Source organism: Schistocerca americana, chromosome 8 (genome assembly GCF_021461395.2).
Source record: "Schistocerca americana isolate TAMUIC-IGC-003095 chromosome 8, iqSchAmer2.1, whole genome shotgun sequence".
In the NCBI taxonomy this organism is placed as follows: domain Eukaryota; kingdom Metazoa; phylum Arthropoda; class Insecta; order Orthoptera; family Acrididae; genus Schistocerca; species Schistocerca americana.
Window position 1 is genome coordinate 311024051 of NC_060126.1, and position 23888 is coordinate 311047938.

The 23888-nt window shown below is 44.4% G+C and overlaps 1 pseudogene; it reads right to left on the reverse strand.

Annotated features, from left to right (window-relative positions):
* Positions 1-15414: 15414 nt before the first annotated feature.
* On the reverse strand, positions 15415-15532 carry LOC124546345 (annotated as a pseudogene).
* Between the last annotated feature and the right edge of the window lie 8356 nt (positions 15533-23888).

The window sequence follows — 23888 nt, forward strand, 5'->3', positions numbered from 1 at the left end:
TTCATTCACTGCCTGCAGCAATCCCTGTCGCGTCTGGAAGTGATTTTGATTCATAAGCTATGAAACGCGTCACCGGTCCCTCTCACTCAGGAACTTTTCCCGATCACAATTCTAACGTCGTTTTTTGTGGCCACGTGTGTTACATCACTGCTTCTAGACACATTGAGCAGTCTGCCGCGGAACATCAACAAATGCGGCAACTTCACACATCATTCCGCTATGGACACGACCAAACACGATTACCCCATTTAGCCATGCTGTCACGTCCTTACGTTTGCTCATGTTTACGTACAATGTCCGTTGAAACATAAATGTGTCACTGATCGCTTGGCAGTGCACGCTTGGTTGAGCAAGTGACTCGATTGCTGCACTATCTGTAAAGGCTAAACGATTCATCTGTGCCTGTACATTGTGGTGACTAATTTTTTGTCCGGAGAGCTTACCTTTTACTGGCGGAGAAGTCATCGCTGCACACCACCACCGCCAGGATGGGAGGCGCCGCACCTATACATCTTGCTGGGTGGCTGCCTTTCCTGTCAGGGATGGTCCCTTAGCTCATTTCCTGCAGAGCAGTATGTTCCTGCCTCAGTTGGCAGGTGCTCCATTAGAGATACAAAGGAAAAATAAAAAACACCCTTTGGTTTCGATACCTGATACTATTGGGAACGAAAAACAGGTTGACCAAGGTAGACAGATAAAACAGAAGAAGCCTGACACAAGCAAGCAGAAGTAATGCCAGGCTTAGCTAAGGGCCCATGTCGTTGCCATCCCTATACTCCCAAGAGGGGGGACCCCCCCAGGGGGGACTAAACTTTGTCTGGAATCTCACCAACTGACTAGTCTGGCGTGGATGACCTATCAGAAGCATAGCACCCACCAGCATAACTCGGTGGATTACTGAGGCACACAAACCTTATGCTGGTAGTCTATGGGGTGGAATTTGGTTGCTTACCGTTTTAGTCAAATTTAGTGTTGTCTCCTTCAAAGTAGTTCCCTTCTGATTGCACACACTTTTTCCAGCGCTTCTGCCATTGATGGTAGCATTTCTGGAACTCATCTTCTGTAATATCCGTCAAGACGCTCGTCACAGCTTTGTGGACATCTTGCGTTGTTTGAAAATGGTGTCCCTTGACCGCCGTTTTGACTCTTGGGGCCGGCCGAAGTGGCCGTGCGGTTAAAGGCGCTGCAGTCTGGAACCGCAAGACCGCTACGGTCGCAGGTTCGAATCCTGCCTCGGGCATGGATGTTTGTGATGTCCTTAGGTTAGTTAGGTTTTAACTAGTTCTAAGTTCTAGGGGACTAATGACCTCAGCAGTTGAGTCCCATAGTGCTCAGAGCCATTTTTTTTTTTACTCTTGGAAATAGAAAAAAGTCGCACAGAGTGGTATCTGGTGAATAAGGTGGCCGTGGTAGTACTGGAATTTGTTTTGACCTAAAAATTACTGTACTGACAGAGCAGTATGGGATGGCGCATTATCGTGATGCAGAATCAAATTATGAACAATGTTGGAACGGACATGAAGAACTCTTCTATGAAGTCTTTCTAAAAATTTTTGTAGTAGTATTTGTTAACCGTTTGTCCAGGAGGCACCCACTCTTTATGAACAATTCCCTTGGAATCAAAGAAACACACAAGCATGCATTTCACTTTTGACTTTGACATGCGAGCTATTCTTGGTCTGGGTGATCCCTTTGAGCACCACTGCGAACTTGTCTCTGGATCATACTGAAAAAATCATCTTTCATCACCAGTGACAACAAGGCTCAACAATTCTGGATTGATTTCCGTTTGCTCTAACAAATCGGCTGCCACATTTTTCCGTGTTTCTCGCTGCTGTGGTGTGCGATTTTTGGGGACAATTTTTGTACAAATATTTTTCATACCAAGATCTTCAGTTATTATTAGACGAAACGTTTCTCGATTGATGTTCAGCTCTTCTGCAATCATTTTCACGGATAATCTTCGATGAGATCGTACGAGTTCACGCACCCTGGCCAAGTTGACATCCGTCCGTGAGGTTGATGGTCGTCCACTGACGGTCTTCACCTTCAACATTCGTTCTGCCTTCAGTAAACATTTTATGCCAACGAAAAATTTGAGCTCTTGACATAACCTCCTCTCCAAAAGCCTTCTGAAGCTTAGTGTAAGTTGTTGTCGCGTTTTCACCCAATTTAACGCAAAAAGAAATGGCACACCATTGCGCAATATTATCTTGTTCCTTTTCCGTGACGAGACACACAAACACGTGTTAACTTATTACAGCACAACTCACGACTGAGCAGTTCCATCAATGTGCCGCTTGGACTATAAGCAGCTTATAGATCAAGGTCAAAGATATTTTGCCAACACAAGCCTGCAGGGTTGCCACATCTTGCAAAGAAAATCAGTCTCATTACTTTATTGTCACACTTCGTATGCAGGCTATTACTGAAATACTAGCAAGAAGAATTAAAGCAGTCTCAGAACAGCACCTTACCAAATAACAACGCGTTTACAGGACTGCCAGGTATGGTACAGATTCATCATTCTTTACAAAATATAGGGTTATTCTAAATGATGGACTCAATTTCAAAAATTCGTGTGTGTTCAAGTGCAAATCCAAAACGAACAAGCTTTATACCAATGAAAAGAGGAAGTTTCAAAGTTTTTGGCGGGCGGCGCCGGCTGGGCGGTGATGATTTCAGAAGGGGCCGGTAGAGTTCGCGAGTCAATACGGCTGTCATTGCGTTTCACTGTCAGTCGAGAGTGGGACAGCGAGTGTGGAGCACAAGGTTTCCTGCATTCTTTAGTTCGCGAAAAATGAGTTGCAAATTGTAGTGCAGTGGGCATTTCGTATCAAATTCGGTATTCAACCACCAACTCGCACAAGCATTAGCCATTGGTTTAAGCAATTTAAACAGACTGGAAGTGTGTGCAAAGGAAAAAGCGCAGGCCGACCGCGAGTGTCAAAGGATGATGTCCGACGGATTCAAGAAAGTTTTGTGCGCAGTCCCAGTAAGTCTACCAGTAGAGCCATTCGAGAACTTGGAATACCCCAACCAACTGTGTGGAAAGTTCTGAGACGGCATTTGCTGTACAAGCCCTACCGATTACAACTTGTGCAGCCTCTCAACCCCAATGACTAAGAGAAGCGTCTCGCATTTTGTGGTTTTATGCTAACAAAGATGGAGGATGACGCATTTCTCAGCATGCAAATTTTAGCGATGAAGTGATGTTCCACCTTAGTGGAAAATTCAGAAGACACAATGTTCACATATGGGATTTGGAAAATCCACATTCACCATTGCAATACGAAAGAGACTTACCGAAGTTCGATGTGTTCTGTGCCATATCCTGTACAAAGGTTTATGGATCATTTTTCTTTGCAGAAAGAACTGTAATGAGAATAATATACCTGAACATGTTGGAACAATGGCTGTTCCTCAAGTTCCCCAGACTTCATTTTCCAACAGGGTGGAGCTCCACCCCACTGGCACTGTGATGTAGGAGGCTTTTTGAATGACTCCATTCCTCAGTACCGGATTGGTCGCAGGGGACTTGAGGACCTGGCTCTGCACTTCTGGCCACCGAGATCTCCTGATCTCACGCCATGTGACTATTTCTTATGGGGTTATGTGAAGGAAGCTGTTTACGTCCCGCCTCTACAAACCACTCTGAACGACCTGCAGAACCGGATCACCGCTGCCGTGCACTCAGTAACAGCAGATACCCTTTCGCGTGTATGGGACGAGTTTGGCTACATCAATGTTTGCCGTGCAGCCATTGGCGGCGACATTGAACATTTATAATATTTATCACATTTCTAATTATTGAGTAATTATTATAAGTAATTAATTACAAATTATTAAACTGATATCAAACATTATGAAAAAACCTTTGAAACTTCCTCTTTTCATTGGTATAAAGCTTGTTCATTTTGGATTTGTACTTGAATAAAGACGAACTTTTGAAAATGGGCAATTAGAATAACACAGTAAATATGTAACACCAAACAGAAAGAGTACAGTCTACAGATATATTTTGTTTCATAAAGGCCTTTGAATGTGAACAGAGAAATTTAGTATCGAAGACAATGACACCTAGACATCAAACCACATCATAAAAATAATAGTATTACGGCAAGTCTGGGAGAGTTGGACCACAGGGTCAGATGGACCAGTGTTGTATTTCACAAATGAGTCACTGTAGAGCAGCTCCTGCTATTTGCGAGGTACTCGTAGCTCTTTTGTGAACAAAAGTGGTGCAGAGACGTTGCTGTCATTTTAGTGTTATTTCTGGAAATACAAATATATATTTTCTGTCCTGGTTAGAAGAAAAGTTTTATCGCATAAATTTAGAATTAAGGCTTTGTTTGTGCAATAATTAAGCAGTTTTATTCTGCGAGTTTAACAAATCTTTAGGCATGAAACTAAACTAAAACGGTCACGGAGTTCGCTGCTACAGAAAGAAGTCGGGGCAGTTCATCTCTCCCAGACAATCGGTAGAGATGGGCTAGTATTATTTGAGGGGAAATTGACCATTTGTTTTAATGTAAGAGAGATGGAGCACAATTAAATTTAGCTTCAACTCATGTCCAATAATCCCACAGAAAATGGCTGCAGTCCCAGACAACACTTATTTGTCGGAAGGTATGTTTGCGCTAACCAACAGAAGAGCAGAATCTCACACACAGGCCAAGTAACCACTTCAAAGCTCGTCAAAAGACCTACTGATCCCAAACACATGAAAAGAGTGGAGATATCTGTAAAAGTCAAATTCCTTCACTGACACAACTACGAACTCCACTCCTACTAAACCTAAATCTTTCAATATTTCCACCTCAAAACGTATTACTCCAACATAGACAAAACTTTTGGAAGACGTATCACCTGTTCCTTCTACTGGTAAAACCACGAATTTTAAGACGAACGCAGCAACTGTATCGAAGGGGCTAAACTCTGCTGAAAATATTGAAACTATAGTGAAAAAGAGGGGTAAGAAATGAAAGGAAACAGTAAAAAGCACAAAAGAATTACCAAAGACAAATACTAGTGCAGAAAAAAACACACTGAAGAACCTCAGTAAGAAAAATACTACAAATACCTGACCATGTTTATAAGGTGCAGACATTGTAGAAGATCACGAAAATAGCTTTGATGAATGAGATGAAGATGAATTTGCTGGCTGTGGTGAAATCTATTACGAAACTAATAAAAATGATGATTGGATTCAGTGTGTTGCCTGTTCATGATGGTCAACATTTGGTAAAAGTGCAACTGCTGTGGTGAGAGAAAGACAGGCTAATGCTTGAACCAAACCAACAATTCATTAGAAAAGCCTATGTTCAGTCAAGATTTACAATTAACTGATAAAATTCTTTTGGACTAAAATATTCAATAGCATAAATCTATATTCTTTACAACATATTCCAAAGAAAAATATGAAATTTTAATTGACTCTTTTTTTCAAGTATAGCCATTTTTACATGGTCCATCTATCCCACTACACTCGTCCATCTCACCCACACACCTATGGGTGAGATTGACCACTCATGCATATTTTCATTCCATCGTATTTCTTGTATTTTAAGTGGCAGTGCCTGAATAACATATTGTACTGAAGTTTATATGCACTCTATACGAACATGCTGACAGAAGTCAAAAAAGTTAAAAAAACACAAATTTTATGCTGAAGAAAAAAAGTAGTCCAACTCTCTCGGACTTACCTTACAAAAATAATCTATCCCAGAATTAATAAACTTGAAATCAGGACTTCACACACGGACGCCCTCTGTCATCTGTGCCACTTTGTATCTATTACGCCAAAGCTGCCTGTCAATTACAAAGGAAGCAAGCAAAATTTTTACCTTAGGGTAAACAATCCTATTTTTGCAGACAGCCGCAGAAAACTACAAATTAAAGTGACTAAAACTAAAGTCATAGCATTCAAAGGCAAACGTCTAGTCAGGTCAAAAATAACAATAAATAATAATAGAACATGTTAATATTTTTTAGTGTTTGGGCTCCCTAATTTCAACAAAATTGTGAAAAAATAAAAGATTGTAGGCAGATAATGTCGAACAAACGGATCCTTCGAGATAGCGAATCGAGTTCTGCAATACAGATACCAAGGTCTTAGTGCCAATAGGATATCAGAGAAAGTAATGGGAAGATAACCTATGAGATGGAACGGGCTGACAGCAATCCTTGAGGAAAAAGAAGTACGCATTACTCAGAAAGCCGAACTGTGTTCAATGCCAGGGTGGCAAAACCATTGTGTTTACGTCAGAGAAAATTCGATACAATTCTGTCCTGTAACACGTGAGGAACTACCAGACACAACTACGGTAATGATCGCTACACAACGGCCCAGTTCTCACAATAAAAAAACACAGATTTTTTATTTATTTTCACTGACGCTCATTATGTTTCCAGGCAGAACCCGTCCAACTATTTGCTGTGACAATGTCACATTTTTCATTGGCTGTTATCATTTTTGACGATCCTCTTCCCTGGTGATTACGTGCTGGTTCCTTTCAGGCTGGCGTGAGTCGAGACACCAATTCATTGCTGAATGTTTAGACTTGCTGGCCCGCGAAACATCGCTTCGCTTCGGATACTGCTCTGAAAAGAGAAAAAAAAGTACATTTGGCTCCAGCTGCAAAGAAGAGGCTAGGTGGTACAAGGTTTCGCCAGCCGCCATTGAATAAAGAAAGAAGCACGCTGCGTTCCTTCTGGTTACTGATGGAGAAAATTCCAAAGAAAAACATTGGATATGCTAATCAAGTATTAATTAATTAAATGAAAGTGTTTGAGTGCAACAGTAGTAACTAACACTAGGGAAAATGCGAGGTGTGTCGACTGTAGCATTGCACTGTAACACATTGTAAATAGTTGAATTTAGGGCAACCGCCTAGTTTAATTTCCGCATATGCAGTTCAGAGCGCTACAGTTATGATTACGCTGTTTGTACAAAATTTAATAAACAGAAACTGTTATAATAAATTAATATTTTAGAGAGTTATTGCCCATTATAGGGTTTTGCAACGAAAACTATCAGGTTACTTTCCATTCGGAATGTGGGTGCACTCGGCGACTGTTATGTGACTTATAAATTATAGATTGCAGCAATCAGTTGTCCTTTTTTAGATTTTATTACGCCAATCCATATTTCGGCAAGTAGCTAGCCATTCTCAATGCTAAAAGTGCAAGAAGTACATAGTCAGATGATATAGTAAAAAGTTACAACTAATGGCATAACTTATATGGCTTGTATATTACATATCACTATTTTCTATTCTCAGCGCATGTAAGTCCCTGTTGTTCGGGCGTCAGTCACAGTTCTTTGAATACTACTGTATACAGAAGTAGGCTGTCTGAAGAACACATTGGTTGGTTGTACGGTGCCCTCTACATGAACTACGTATGTAATATTTAAGGGTAGTAAAACGCTTCAAATCTACATGGGAATTACATAAAATAAAACATAAGTAAAATTCTTTACATTGTTGTTTTTTTTCTTTATTGTAATTTCACTTCCCAAATTGGAGCGGGCAGGCAGTGGCACAAACGCCGCTCTTTAGGCAAGAGAGGTACAAAAACATAAGCACATGAGGAAAATAACATATAACAGACAATGCTAAAATATGGTAAAAAATGAGAATAAAAACAGATTACAAAAATGTAAATGAGAGACACAAAATGACACACACACACACACACACACACACACATGCAGAGAGTGATTACGTTAGGTTGAAGGGAAAACAAATAAACACCACTGCAGCAACACAATGAGGTATACTGGTGGCACTGCTGGCGGTGTTGAAACTAAGCACTACACGCATCACTGGAAAAACACTGACACCATAACAAAAACGATAAACATAAAATGCGCTTCACTGATGGGGGGCCTACCACTGGGTGAAGAGTAGGGGAGGAAAGAGATTGGAGGGGAGAGAGAGAGAGAGAGAGAGAGAGAGAGAGAGAGAGAGAGAGCAGGGGAAGCCTGGAGGGGGGGAGGATGGTATGGGGGAGAGGAGAAGGAAAGGAGCTGGAAGCCTGGGGGGGAAGGAGAAAGAAGAGGGGCAGCATGGGAAAAGGAAGAAGAAGGGAAGGGGGCAGAGGGAGGATCCAGTTTACGGGAGATGTACACGATTCTTATTCGTTCAAGGAACAGGAGGAGATGCGGGAATGGGACCCACGTGGGGGCCAGGAGACGGATGTGATAAGCAGGGCGGTGTGCATGGTGCTCATCGCTTCCCACACCCGGGTTCGATTCCTGGCGGGGTCAGGGATTTTCTCTGCCTCATGATGACTGGGTGTCGTGTGCTGTCCTTAGGTTAGTTAGGTTTAAGTAGTTCTAGGGGACTGATGACCATAGATGTTAAGTCCCATAGTGCTCAGAGCCATTTGAACCATTTTTTTGCATGGTGCTCAAGGATTTGGAGGGATTTGGGTATTTGTAGTAGGTGGGTGGGGGGGGGGCGGCAGAGATCCAAGTGGAATGGGCAGATGAGGGACTTATTGGTATGTAGGATAGTGGATGGGTCCAATCCCCATGTTTGACCAGAGAGGAGTCTGAGGAGACAGAGACGGTTACATGCCTTGGTTTGGACTGTGCGAAGATCGAAGATGGGGGGTCCAGGAAAGGTGGCGGTTGAGGATGATGCCAAGGTACTTGAGGGTGGGAGAGAGGGCAGTGGGGCCACCATAGATGGTGAGGTAGAAATCCTGGAGGTGGAAGGAGGGGGAGGTGCAGCTCACAATGATTGCCTGGGTCTGAGAATTACATTGCTGTTTGAGTTTTTTTTTTTCTTTATTGTTATTTCACTCCCCATAATTGGGCGGCTGGCAGCAGCACAATACGCCGCTCTTATCTCATGTTTGCCAGCAAATATAGAAAATATAGATAAGAAAATTTCCAGGTTCACTCCTTGGGAGTCGGTTGGTTTATTCTTTAAACATCTAAGTAATGCCAGATGGATAAAACCTATTTTTTAAATTATTTGTAAGACACAAGAAGTCACATGCTATATGCAACTATTAAAGTTGATTTGATTTAAATGTTTTTACCTTTGCGTTATTTTTCTCCCTTTATTTAAACATCATAAAAGGTGTATTGTTCCTCTTATTTACTAATTAGGTCATAGATGGCGCCAAATGTCAGCCAGATGGATGGTTGGTGTAACTTTGCTATTCTGTTACAGATGAAGAGGGTGCTAGTCTCTTTGTCACTTCAAACCGATTTTTCTTATAAATACAATAAAACCAATACACTGAATTGCTGTTATTATCAATGTACATGCATCTGAGCTAACATACCATAGAGAAAGTTCTGTAGGTTCAATGTTATAACCATCATAATTGTACAGTATTATGCTAATGGCTGCTACGATTGGCAAGACAGCAGGAGCTACTTCCTCTGCTATGCCGGTGTTGCCTGGATCTCCACACCCACCCGCTTTTACAAAGCCCTCCAAATCCTCGAACACCATGCGCTCCGCCTTGCCTTCTGTATCCGCTTTGCTTCCCCCACACGGCCCCTGTATGACCTCATCCCCTTCCCCCACCTCCTCCTTTTACTCCAACATCTCCACATCCTTTACACTGTCTGCAGGCTTGATCCCCAACCCCTGATTTCCTCCTTCCTCTCCACCCACCGCCTGTTGCCGCACCTCTATCGCTGTATCCCTCCCTCTCTCCACCTCCACACCCCCCATCTCCTTCATCAGAGCGATTTCCAGCACCTCCCCCTCCCGGATGTTGACCTTCACCGTTACATCTACCCTTCCTTCCAACTGTAACCTGGCCTTTTTCCCCCCTCCCCAGGGCCCCCTTTTTCCTCTCCCCTCCTTCTCCCAGAGCACCTTTTTCCCCTTCCCTCCCTGAGTCCCTACACCCACTCCTCGACTGCTTCCCTCCCACGTCCTTCCCTCCCCAGCCCTCATCGGTGTGCCCCCCACCTGTCTCCCCCATTTCCACCCTTCCTCCCTTCTTCCCTCCTCCCCCTCTCCTTCCCTCCTCTTGCTACAGGTTTACACGGCATGCTCTCCTTTCCGCAAAAGAATCTATTACCTCATCAAAGTTCCTCAAACGTTTTACTACATGAAATATCAAACTGTTGTTGCTTAATACTGAAAAAGTTGTTAATACGAATAAACCCAAGAGTGGTGTGGTTTCTCGATATGATTATGTCTATTTTGTCACTGTCTACTACACAAAATGAAATAGGCCTTTCTAATATTGCAGCAATTTTAATACACACCAAATAAGCGAGACTGTTTTGGCACAAATACCATTTTTATCTATCTCATTTACATAAAGAACACGACAAAATGTAATTCACGAACTACCAATACCAAATGCTTATTAGCTCTATTACAAGCAAAAAGTCTTAGGTTAGAAAATAGTTTCACATTTCATTGATATGTTCCAGTTTTGAAAACATGAGATAGAAAAGTAGTAGTAGTACGAAATTTTTATATAAATTTGGAATCGTAATATTCTTCCATATAATTTGTGTAAAGTGGCCGTTTCTTCTCCTTCCTCGTTCTAACAAACAATCTCGTCGTTACAAATTCTGTAACTATTCCTGCCATTGTCAAAACTTATTCTCCGGTTAACTTCACTAAACCTGCCAGAACCACCTGTTCAGTTATCCCGTGTTTATTCTCCGGTTAGGCGTTATTACATGTTCGTACAACACGTTTTGCACACTATTCCGAGACTAGAACTTACGCAGCTGCTAATCGGAGACTGTTCATCTGGCCTTAAGTAGTGTGTAGCGATCTGTCAGAATTTCATTTTTTTGGAGACAACGAGAAGATAATTTGTAATCTTTCTTACCTGTTATTCCTGTTAGTCGTTTATTTCCACTCTGGTAGTCTGAATCAATGGATTTCGCTAAAAATTATAACAATGGTTATCATTTGCACACCCACTCAGCCACATAATCAAACGGCGATTAGTATTCACCCGTTCGAGTTTATTCGGTTCAGTCCCCATGTAGATGCGTCTCCGGGAAAGTGTTTTATTTCTTGATGCAATGGGGCAGAGACCTCACTTACACTACGCCTACATTCAAAAATCGTCTTCACGATTCGTTCAGAAAACAACGTAGAATATGTTCAGGAATGTTTAAAAACCAACAGGGATACGTTTCAAAATGATATGAATAATCGATAGACCAACGTGTGCTGAATGCTTGGCGCTTTGTGAAACAATACCTTTTCTTCAAGAATATGAATTTGGCGCCCCCTGAAATTGCCGCCCGGGGCAGGACCTGAGTAGCCCTCTTAGATTGTTTGCAGATGATGCTGTCATTTACCGTCTTGTAAAGTCATCGAGTGACCAAAACGACTTGCAAAATGATTTAGATAAGATATCTGTATGGTGCGAAAAATGGCAATTGACCCTGAATAAAGAAAAGTGTGAAGTTATTCACATGAGAACTAAAACAAATCCGCTACATTTCGATTACGCGATAAGTCACACAAATCTGAAGGCTGTAAATGCAACTAAATGCAGAGGGCTTACAATTACAAATAACCTAAACTGGAACGATGACATAGGCAATATTGTGGGTAGAGCAAACCAAAGCCTGCGATTCACTGGCAGAACACTTAGAAGGTGCAACAGATCTACTAAAGGGACTGCTTACACCACAGTTGTCCGCCCTATCCTGGAGAACTGCTGTGCGGTGTGGGATCCACATCAGGTGGAACTGACGGATGACTTCGAAAAAGTTCAAAGAGGGGCAGCTCGTTTTGTATTATCGCGAAATAGGGGAGATAGTGTCACAGGCATGATATGTGAATTGGAGTGGCAATCATTAAAACAAAGGCGTTTTACGTTGCGGCGCGATCTTCTCATGAAATTTCAATCACCAATTTTCTCCTCCGATTGCGGAAACATACTGTTGGTACCCACCTACGTAGGGAGAAATAATCATCACGATAAAATAAGAGAAATCAGGGCTCGCACAGAAAAATTTAAGTGCTCGTTTTACCCGCGCGCCGTTCGAGAGTGGAACGGTAGAGGTCTAGTTTGAAGGTGGTTCATTGAACCCTCTGCCAGGCACTTTCTTGTGAATAGCAGAGTAATCACGTAGATTTAGATGTAGATATAGACGAGGGCGTACAGTCCAGAATCGGAACGCCACTCAGGCAAAATCAGTTTGGGCACTGAGGCAACCCAGTCGCAGGTTCGAGTCCTTCCTCGGGCGTGGATGATGTGATGTCCCTAGGTTAGTTAGGTTTAAGTAGTTCTAAGTTATAGGGGACTCACGACCTCAGAAGTTAAGTCCCATAGTGCGCAGGGCCATTTGAACCACTGAGCCATTTGAACCATCTCGCAGACGCACCAGGTTGAAGATGCCCATTTGGTAAAACACCGTGTCCTGCTGCGTGACGCTGCCTGCTACATATCCTCGTCGAACAGCAGCAATCTCCGACCACTCAAGGCCTTTTTCAAAGAGACTGGAGGCGTGATAATCACATGGGGTCGGCCGCTGTGACAGAGCAGCTCTAGGTGCTTCAGTCCAGAACCGAGCTGTTGCTACGGTCGCAGGTTCGAATCCTGCCTCGGACATGGATGTGTGTGATGTTCAAATGGTTCAAATGGCTCTGAACACTATGGGACTTAACTTCTGTGGTCATAAGTCCCCTAGAACTTAGAACTACTGAAACCGAACTAACCTAAGGACATCACACCCATCCATGCCCGAGGCAGGATTCGAACCTGCGACCGTAGCAGTCCCGCGGTTCCGGACTGCGCGCCTAGAACCACTAGACCACCGCGGCCGGCTGTGTGTGATGTACTTAGGTTACTTAGATTTAAGTAGTTCTAAGGCTATGGGAATAATTACCTCAGATGTTAAGTCCCATAGTGCTCAGAGCGATTTGAACCACTTTAGTCACGTGGGGAGAGATGAGGACTATAGTTCGGGTGCTCAAGTTTCTCCCACTTGAGTTGACTTCTGCATTACGACATTTGCGATATGGGGACGTGCGTTATCACAAGGCAGCAGCATCCTAGACGCACCATTCCACAACGATGGTTTTCGACAAACATGCTGCCCCGTACAGTTCTTCAATCTCCGATTGATGCCTACTACTGCGTCCTTACGCAGCCAAGAAAAGAATAATATCACGATGGTTCTGTTTGGACACATAGTTCTTCGCAATAGTTCACATTTCTACATTAAATACACGAATGTCGGAACGACACGAATGACACACTAATACCTTTCCCACATGTCGGTGCTTATACACCCGCATCTGAGTCGCGCTACGTCGCATATAAGCCGCAGCAACGCCCTCAAAGGGAAACTTTTTGATCGTCCCTTGTGTTATTCAATTTCGCTGCATGGCAACTAGGTCGTGCGTATTTTCATTTACGTGATAATATTAACACTGCAGAGTTGGAAACAGGTAGAGCTTCGCGTATATATATACAAGGCAGCGGAGCAGGAAATATCATTAAAAATAACGCTAAATTAAAAACACTCCATAAAAATACATCTGGATTTGCCAGTGTGGTCAAAAAATCGCGTTTGCTAACGAAAACTGTCGCCCTAACGGCGATGGTTGCATTACTTTAAAAAATTTGCTCAAAGTTTTACGTCGACAGGCAGCGCGGCAAACTGCCTAGAATAGCAGCAGGCAGAATACGTCTCGGAGCTCAACAAAGCGGAAGTGCGTTGGCCGACACAGGAGAACTCGAACGCGTCTGCAGAGAAAACAAATACGCTCCGCTGACAAGAGCAGCGACAAGAGCGCTCCTGGCGGCCGGTAACACAGCAGCCGCCTGCTCCGAAAGCACGGCAGTGGGTTGCAGATTCCCGAATATGTGGCCGAGCATACGCTATGCCGCCGGCGCGGCCGTTCCCAAGAAAAACTGCCGGCCCACGGCACACGTCATCGCCTCCGCCACGAGCTGTAATTATGACGCCATCGTCGCCTCCATAAATGTCACACTGTCGCCGTTGCTAACCGCGCTTGCTTAACGGCGTCTAGCCGTCTTCCCACATGTGCAGCGATACTGACTCGTTATGCAAACCGCCTGCTGTTTGCACAACAGCATAGGGAATCGGGTAGTAATGTAATTCCCTCCTTTCTGCTTCCGTTCATACCTGGCATGCTTTTGCTTCAAATGGCTCTGAGCACTATGGGACTTAACATCTGATGCCATCAGTCCCCTGGAACTTAGAGCTACTTAAACCTTACTAACTTAAGGACTTCACACACATTCATGCCCAAGGGAGGATTAGAACCTGCGACCGTAGCGGTCGCGCGGTTCCAGACTGAACATGCTTTGGCGTCTGACTGTTTCTACGGCATGCCACATGGGGAAACATGAAAGTAACACTACATGTCGATATACGAGCTGTTTCAATACATTATGCTATGGATAACGATGAAGGGAAAACATTACATAAGTATATATATTCTAATCTCAAAAATTGCCGACGTGTAAGTATTTGAAAGTCAGGAATCTGGAAGGTGAAGTTAATTAAAATGGTTTCAAGTACCTATATCAAGTTAGTCACTGAGAACATGGGACGTACTCATATGATGCATTCACTTCAAAATGGTACATACTGTAACCTATTAATACTGAAATATTCTTAACACTGGGAGGCTGAAGTGTGGTGACTCGTGAGGAAAGACAAACGAAACGCATCTGCTCAGCAGGATGTTGGGAAACTGCAGTGTGCAGGAGACAAAGTTTGTTCCCCAAACGCTCCAGAACATATTTGAGAAAACTGCTCGAGTACCTGGAATTTGCATCATATTCAGTTTGCATCACGCACACACTTTTATCAGACTGATTGCAAAGCGTCAGAAAACATCGAAAAATATTATGAATTGATAGGCACCGATTCGAAGGACCTGGTTTTCTGTAAGTTTCTTTGATTCCTCGAGTTGTAGGCTCTGTGGACTTCACGAAAACAAAAATAGCGCTCTGAGATATATATATATATATATATATATATATATATATATATATATATATATGGCTGTCTCTCGTAAAAGTCGTCAGCTGCATTTTCTCTAGTGTTTCGGCAGATAATTGCAAGTTACTTGTTGCATGCCGTGCTGGAGTCAAGCCAAACAACTACTGCTCGCCATATCTTTGATGCGACACACAGAGTCAACAGAAAGCGCCGTCGTGTTTCCGATTACAAACTAAATTATTTTTAAAGCGGAATTTTATGTCCCGATTCGATAGCACTCCATCTTCAAGCCACAAGTGGTCCATCGGGACCATCCGACCACCGTGTCGTCCTCAGTTGAGAATGCGGATAGAAGGGGCATGTGGTCAGCACACCGCTCTCCAGGTTGTTATTATGGTTTTCTGTTACCGGAGCAGCTACTATTCGGTCGATTAGCTCCTAAATTGGAATCACGAGGCTGAGTGCACTCCGAAAAATGGCAACCGTGCATGGCGGCCCAGATGGTCACCCATCCAAGTGCCGGCCACGCCCGACAGCGCTTAACTTCGGTGATCGGGCGGGAACCGGTGTGCCCACTGCGGCAAGGCCGTTGCCTCCCAATTCGCTAGAGCTCTCCCAAATTAGTCTAGTCCGATATTCGTTCTATCGATATGTATTAACAGAGACAGTAAAACACGACTCAGCAGCAATCAAGCAGCGACTCACCGGCGCTGCGTGTTTGGTGGTAGCAGTGACTGCGGGCCAGGGCGGTGATGTCGCTGCCGGAGTACTGGTTATTCTTCGTTTTACTGTATCTGTAATATATATCGATAAAACAAATATCGCCGGCCGGAGTGGCCGAGCGGTTCTAGGCGCTTCAGTCTGAAACCGCGCGACCGCTACGGTCGCAGGTTCGAATCCTGCCTCGGGTATGGTTGTCTGTGATGTCCTTAGGTTAGTTAGGTTTAAGTAGTTCTAAGTTCTAGGGGACTGATGACCTCAGATGTTAAGTCCCATAGTGCTCAAAGCCAAAACAAATATCGGACTAGATTAATATGGGACCGCTCTGCCAAATGGGGACGTAAAATCCAGCTTTAAAAATCGCTTTAAACTTTCCGTCGATAATGGGCGTAGCATGCAAGACTTGATGAACGCTATGTGTTTGGGTTGATTGCAGCTATACACTACACACCACAAAAAAAGAAACTGCAACCATGTGCCGAAACATCAGTGAAAACGCCCTGTATAAGTAATCCTCCACGTCAATAGAAAATAAAAGTGTGTTTTAAGAGATTTACTGACTGTCACTAATATCTCTCCTACACCACTTACATGCAGGTTTTTTACCGTAATTCAACCATATAAATAGCGGTTTAATAACCATTATCACATCCATCTCAGTCAATAACATTTTCTGCTGGAAGCATTTTGCATCGCGGCAACAGAAGAACGGCAATGCAAATTCTATCTTTCGCTATATATGTTACTTACAATTGCCTGATTTCCGAATTTTTCTCTCAGTAGCGTCGGGAATATCGGTTTCCCTTAAGCAACTGTCATTGTCAGTTTATTACTTTAAATAAAACTACCTGGTCAAAAATGGTTCAAATGGCTCGGAGCACTATGGGACTTGACATCTGAGGTCATCAGTCCCCTAGAACTTAGAACTACTTAAACCTAACTAACCTAAGGACATCACACACATCCATGCCCGAGGCAGGATCCGAACCTGCGACCGTAGCGGTCGCGCGGTTCCAGACTGAAGCGCCTAGAACCGTTCGGCCAAATCGGCCGGCTTAAAACTACCTGTAAAAAGGGTGATTTACTATTTTTGCAAACTTTCATATTGTCTATTATCTGGGCACTATATGTTACTAGTGTATACCTACAGCCATGTAACTTTGCTCTTAACGCAGATGTTTATAAGTCAGCTGTTTTGTTACTAGATGGCACTATCAACGCTCGTGTCCATCTCATGCAGTGTCGGGTTACATGCCGTTTACTCTGATGCCTCTTGCGCCGCGTATATGCCCGTCCTGACCGGCTACAGCAGTTAACTTATGTCACCACTTGCAACCAAGGGTTTATCATTCTGTGATAAATGTTTGTCTTTGTATTACGATTTTTATTCTTCACTCATGGAACACAAATATGTGATTTGACGATAGCACTGTTGCTGAAATTTTAAGTTTGTTGTGTGATTTCATGTAAGTACAGTTTCCTAGTTTTCGCTGATAATTTTCACATTTGTATATATTTTATTTACATTTTCTGTACCTTCTATATTTCTCTAGGTAGCTTTTACCATTCTGAACTATCGAGACCTGGTTAACGAGTTTTTTAAAAATATTGTGCGCAGCCAGTTGGTTGACTATTACATTTTATATAACGAAGAAATTATCCGAATGGGACGGAAATATAATAGGCAGATGTGACGTACATGTACAGGCAAACAAATGATTACAATTTCAGAAAAATTGGATGACTTATTCAAAATGAAGATCTCCACAAACTGAGGACCTCAATAACGCGATGGTCCACCTCTGGTCCCTATGCAAGCGGTTATTGGGCTTGGCTCTGATTGAAAAAGTTGATGAGCGGCCTCCTAAAGGATATCGTGACAAATTCTCTCCAAATGGCGCGTTATATCGTCAATATCCCGATGTGGATCGGGGGCCCTCCCCATAATGCTCCAAATGTTCTCAATTGGGGAGAGATCCGGCGACCTTCCTCTACAAGGTAGGGTCTAGCAAGCACAAAGAAAAGCAGTAGAAACTCTCGCCGTGTGCGGACGAACATTATTATTTTGAAATGTAAGCCCAGGATGGCTTTCCTTGAAGTGCAAGAAAGAATATCGTTGACGTACCGCTGGGCTGTAAGGGTACCGTGGATGACAACCACAGGGGTCGTGCTATGAATAGAAATGGCACCACAGACCACGATTCCTGGTTGTCAAGCCGAACGGCGGGCGACCGTCAGTTTGGTATCCCATCACTGTCCAGGACGTCTAGACTCATCCTCTGGTCATCGAGGCTCAATTCGAAACGGAACTCATCACTAAAGACAATTCTACTCTAGTCAATGAGATTCCAGATCGAAGACGTGTCTCGACACGCCCCGGACAGCGGTCGGATACCAGCCTGACTGTCGGCCGCCATATGGCCTGCCAACCAGTAGTGACGGTCTGAGATGCCTTTTCTTTTCGTAGCAGGATCCCTTTGGTTGTCCTCAGCGCCATCCTTACATGACACCGGTTCGTCGACGATATTCTACGCCTCGTTTCGTTGCCCTTCGTGATAAGCCGTTCTGGGGTTACATTTCAGCAAGATAGGTCCGCCTGCAGACGGAGACAGTTTCTACTGTTTGTCTTCGTGCTTGCCAAGTCTGACCTTGACCAGCAAGGTCACCGGATCTCTCCCCAACTGAGAACGTTTGGACCCTTATGTGTCGGGCCCTCCAATCAAGTCTGGAATTTGACGACCTATTCGCCAGTTTCGCAGAATTTGGCACGATATCCCTCAGGAGGACATCAAATAATCCTATCAGTCGATGCCAAACCGATAACCGCATGTATAGGGGCCAACGCGTTATTGACTTTCTCAATTTGTGAAGCCTTGACTCTTGAATAAGTCATCCAATTTTTCTCAAATTGTAATCATTTGCTTTTTTTTAATCTTTATTAGTAAAAACCATTATAATTATACAAGTTAACCCACTTCCTTAATTCATTAGTGGGTCATAACAGTTATACATTTATATTAAGTTTGCAGCTAGTTTCAGTTTTAATAAGTGAGCTACAGTTATTTAACAAACAATGGGCATCTAATATCTAACATCTACTGTTTATATCTAATTCCTATAACTAATTTATATATATTCTGCAGCGTCACATGTGTGCCAGTGAAAGATATAAACCTACTTTAATCTGCCTTGCTCTTCGAGCTAATCCCGAAGAGCACGCCCCTGGCACTGGGCAGGCCTCGATGTTAAATTCGCTGCAGTTCCTAAAGTAATTTCCTATAACTAAGCCCTACAAACTAACTTATCCTACGTCATATCGGGTGTGTGTCACAATCGGTGGTGTTGATCCCTACTCCCCCCTAATCCTGCACGTGGCGGATTCCAACTGAGATGAAGTCGTCCGGTCCACGCACAGGCGGCATGGGAATAGGGCTCTTGGACGCTATCGGTGGTTATTGTCATTATTATTTAGTGCATCTCTCTTAAGTATTCAGTTAGAACTTTTCGAGATACCTCGTTAGCCAATGTGTTTAAGGTCTGAAAAGTTTCCTCTCGTCTGAGTAGTTGATATGTATCATAGTTGGGTAGTCTGTCTCGTAGTGTGTTTGCGACATCATTGAAGAGGGGACATTCGTAAACTACATGTTCGGGTGTACCCTCCGGATCGCCACAGTCACACGCTGGTGTAGCCCTCTTCCCAAATCGACATAAATATGTCGGGTAGGGTCCATGGCCAGTGAGAAAATGGATCAGACCTCGTGTAGGCTCAAAGTATTTCAATTCCAGGCATTCCCTTACATCAGGTTCTACGTCCAGCCTCTTCTACCTCCCAAAACTCCTGCCAGAGCTCCTCCCCTCTTTTCCTTATTTCTCTTTTATCCCCCACCCTAATACCCATGATATCTACAATCTTCTCATAATTTCCCTTTTTGGCCCAATACCAAGCCGCCTGTTCTTTTATCTTTATGTCCAGAGGGCAGAGCCCCATTATGAATAATAGGCCCCCCCCCCTGGAGATGTTCTGTAGGCTCCCACAGCTCTTAATACCATGCTTCTCTGAACTCTTCTCACTGCCATGGCGGGCACAACCCTCGTGAGCCTGTGCGCCCAGACTCCCGAGCCGTAACCCACAACTGAGGTTAGGATACTATTATGATAGAGTCTAATTAGGTGTGGAGGGAGATGGAATCTTTTATGGCCTATTGAAATGAGGTTATTTAATATCTGAAGAGCTCTCTGGGTGACGGTATCAATGTGTTTTCCGAAACTCCACCTCTCATCAATGATAACTCCTAGATAGCGTGTCTCACGTCGTCGGAGAACTGGTGAACCGTCTATTCTGACAGTCAGGTTTCTGTTAAGATGTCCTTTTAGCAACAGGTAAGTGGATTTGCTGGGCGATATCGTCATTTTAGTCGTATGGCACCACTGTTGGAGTTTGTCTAAAGCTGTCTCAATTTTCGGTTCAATGTCTTCGCGGCTACGGCCGCCGACCAACAGGAGGAGGTCATCCGCGTAGGCTATCACCTCTAGCACCTCATCACTTTGTTGTAGACTATCTAATAAAGGCTCCATGTGGATGTCCCAGAAGAGGGGTCCTAAAACGGAACCTTGGGGACATCCTTTGGTGATTGTCTTGCTAACTCTTTCGCTAGGGCATGATAGCCAGACCTCCCGATCCTTGCAATAGCTCCTCAGGCAACCGTATTGCGGCCCTGGACACTCTTTCTCCCGTAAGCAGGAGAAGAGCGAAGGCCACCACAGGTTGTCGAAGGCGCCACTGATGTCAACCATGATGCCAACCACGTACTCGTATTTGTGCGGGGTCGAGCCGCAGACCTCGGCCGCCAGGGCGATTGCATCAGATGCCGACCGCCCCGGCCTGAACCCGAACTGCCTGTTGCTCATCCCGCACAACACTCGCTGTGCTGCCAATCTGTCAGCTAGCAATTTCTCCAGTATTTTACCGAATAAGTCCAGCAAGCAAATCGGCCTGTATGATTTAACTTCTGCGGGATCCTTGTCTGGTCCTTTCTTTACAATGACTACATTTGCCATTTTCCATTTCTTAGGAAACTTTCTTTGTCTGAGACATTCATTGTATAGATGTGTAAGTGGCGCAGTCAGCTGAGGCGCCAGAAACTGTACCACCTCCGCCACAATGCCGTCTGGCCCAGGTGCTTTTCCTCTTTTCAGTGATCTTATATGGGTTGCTACCTCCTCCTCTGAGAAGGGGTAGACAGCCGTCTCATTAATGTATTCTTCTTGGTCTTCATCTCTGAGTTGCTTCTCCCCCTCTGTCTCCCCATCCGCATTGTCGTCAGGCAACAGGGACCGTCTGCAGTCTCCTGCCAGGATTCCGTCATCCTATCCCCGTACCTGACTGTTGATAGCTCCAGAGGAGAGCGGATTTTTTCCCTTACCAACTTATATGGAAGCCCCCATGGGTCCATGACTAGCTGGTTGAGCACAAAGTTTTCCCAGCTTCTCATCCTAACTTCACGCAGTTCCTTTTGGAACTTCCGCTTTTCCTCACTATATAGCAATTGCCACCTTTGTCGTTCCTGCCAGACGACACTGCGCTGGTAGTGCCTCCTCAGCCTTCTGACAGATTGACGCAGTTCTCCTAGTTCAGCAGACCATGGTGACGGAGAGGCCGCCATGGCCCCCCTCCTAGTTGGTACAGCTGCCCTCACCGCTCTTGTCACTGCATTCACCAGTTCCTCCGCTCTCTGGTCTACGTCCATGTCCAGATGCATGTCACCTTCCGTTGATGGAGAAATGTCACACTCCCTTGCTAGGCGTTCCCAGTCGGCTCTTCTATAATTTAGTTGTACTTCCCACCCCATGGCCCAGCGGCACTCTCTTTCTCCTAAGGTGAAAGCTATCAAATTGTGGTCGCTTGTGGTGGCATTATCTGTAACTTTCCAATTACGAATATTATTGGCTGTGTTTGGTGTTACAAGAGTAACATCAATATTTGTGCCCTGTCCTCCTCCTGCAGCGTAGGTAGGAGGATTGCCAGGCCTGTTGGCTACCACAAGTTGTGATGCCATAATGAGTTCCTCGACTTTTTCACCATTTGCATCTCTTGTGCCACTGTACCACAGGGGGGATTTAGCATTGATGTCGGCTGTTATTACAACTTTTCTTCCCCGCAACGCCGTGGTAACTCTCGCTAGGTGGTCTATGTACTGTTCTATCTTATCTCCATACTGGAAATACATGTTTATGATGGTAATGATTCCCATAGGGGATTGCAACACCACGACGTTGCAGTGGCTAGTTGTAAACTGTGAGAGTGTGGTGACTCTCAAAAGTTTGTTTGTGATTATAATCGCCGCCTTCGGGTCATCCCTTCTGCTGACTATTTGCCAGCTTGCGGCAGCAAACGCTACTTTCCCAGCCAGGGAGTATGGCTCCTGTAGACAGAGTACATCTAGTCTCCTCTCCTCCATCTCCCTTCGGAGATCCTGCGTTACGAGTCTGCTGTTATGAGCGTGTTAAGTTGTCCAATAGTTATATTTGTCATTAGGGGAAGTACGTATGTATTCGGTCATGTGGCCAGGTTTTACTCCAGTCGAACGCAATTCGTCCATGTCCTATTACTGATTGTTGGTAAATGTCATCAAGATCAAATTTCTCACCTCGTCTTTCGAACACTTTCTTGAGCAGGTCTCGCAAGGCTCCGAAGTCAGTGGGGAGATTCACTGATTTTAGCTGGATTCTGTCAACAGCCTCCATAAACGAGAAGGTTATCTTCCTGCCGTCTTCATGTCCTACACGGACCACATGTCGTAAGGCAGTGGTCAGGGTAGCCGGCTGCTCCAATCTAGATAGTTGCATGGTGTACTCCAAGTTGGGGTACACCCTTACCGGATCGACCGGTGGTAGTCTCACTATTGATGTGCTTTGTATAGTGGGGCTCGTGCTTGAGCGTGTCACCATGTTTTCTTGAATAGGTTGTTTGTTTGTGTGATCGTCTTTAGTGGTTGCCACAGCCACAGGATGCCCTTGCCGTTGAAGGTGTAATTTCGGCTTTGTTCCCCGGCTTTCAGAGGAGAGAGTTTCCGCCATGAGGGGGAGATTAGTTTGTATGCCTATGTCCATTGTTGGGAATTCAGTTTGTATGGCTTTGTCTTCTGTTTCAATTTTAGTGGCGCCCGAGAGCAACCTCAAAAAATCCTTGAATCTATTTGCCCTCATGGCATCCCTCCTCCTTTTGCTCGGGGACTTTCGCTTTGGCATCCTGTTCGGTATGCCGGGCTCAACCATAATAAGTTCTGGAGATTAATCTCTGCTCCAACATTCTGTATGTCGGGCAATTCCGAGTGAGGACTGCCGCGGCACGCCCGACTGGAAGCGATACGCCCCAGTGCGAGCTTCCGTGCCTTACGGCGCGCCGACAACGGGCGGGCCCGCGCCGAACGCGCCGTCAAGCGACCGACCTCACGCCATTTGTTTGTCTGTATACATACATCACACCTACCGATTTTTTTTATTTTTTTAGGATGTAATATGACCTCTACCGCACAGGGTCCGCGGCTGGCTTCCTCTACATGCAGGATGGCTGGCGGCTCCGATTTCGCAAGATTTCAATCTACTCAACAAACATTATTTCAACTTTCATACCTTTCGCCCATCAGCATTTGGGGCCAAGTGCAGGCCACAGCGGCCGGCACGACAGCATAGTCTGAGAGGTGGGAGTAACTAGGGGCTGTGGTGGGGGGGGGGGGGGGGGGGGTGGACGCAAAAACAATTTATTAACAACTCTTCTACTGACGAATTATCTGAAATATCACTAAAATCATTTTCAAAAGCATTAATTAAAATGAGCACAGTAAACTAAAAAACCTTAACTGTAACCCCTCTTAATAAATCACAAATCTGTAGTACAAAAGCGTCTCTGAGTGAGATGCCAATTTCCGTCATTTATGTAACAGAAGAATTAAATTACGGTACACTACAAACAGTCAATCACATGAAACTTCCTGGCAGATAAAAACTGTGTGCCGGATCGAGACTCCAGCTCGGCACCTTTGCCTTTCGTGGGCAAGTGCTCTACCGACTCAACTACTAAAGCACGAGCCACCATCCATCCTAACAGCTTTACTTCCGCCAGTACCTCGTCTCAAATGTTCCAAACTTCACAGAACTGCTAGTCTTGCAAGTTTCGCAGGAGAGCTTCTGCGAAGTCTGGAAGGTTGAAGATGAGGTGCTGGTGGAAGTA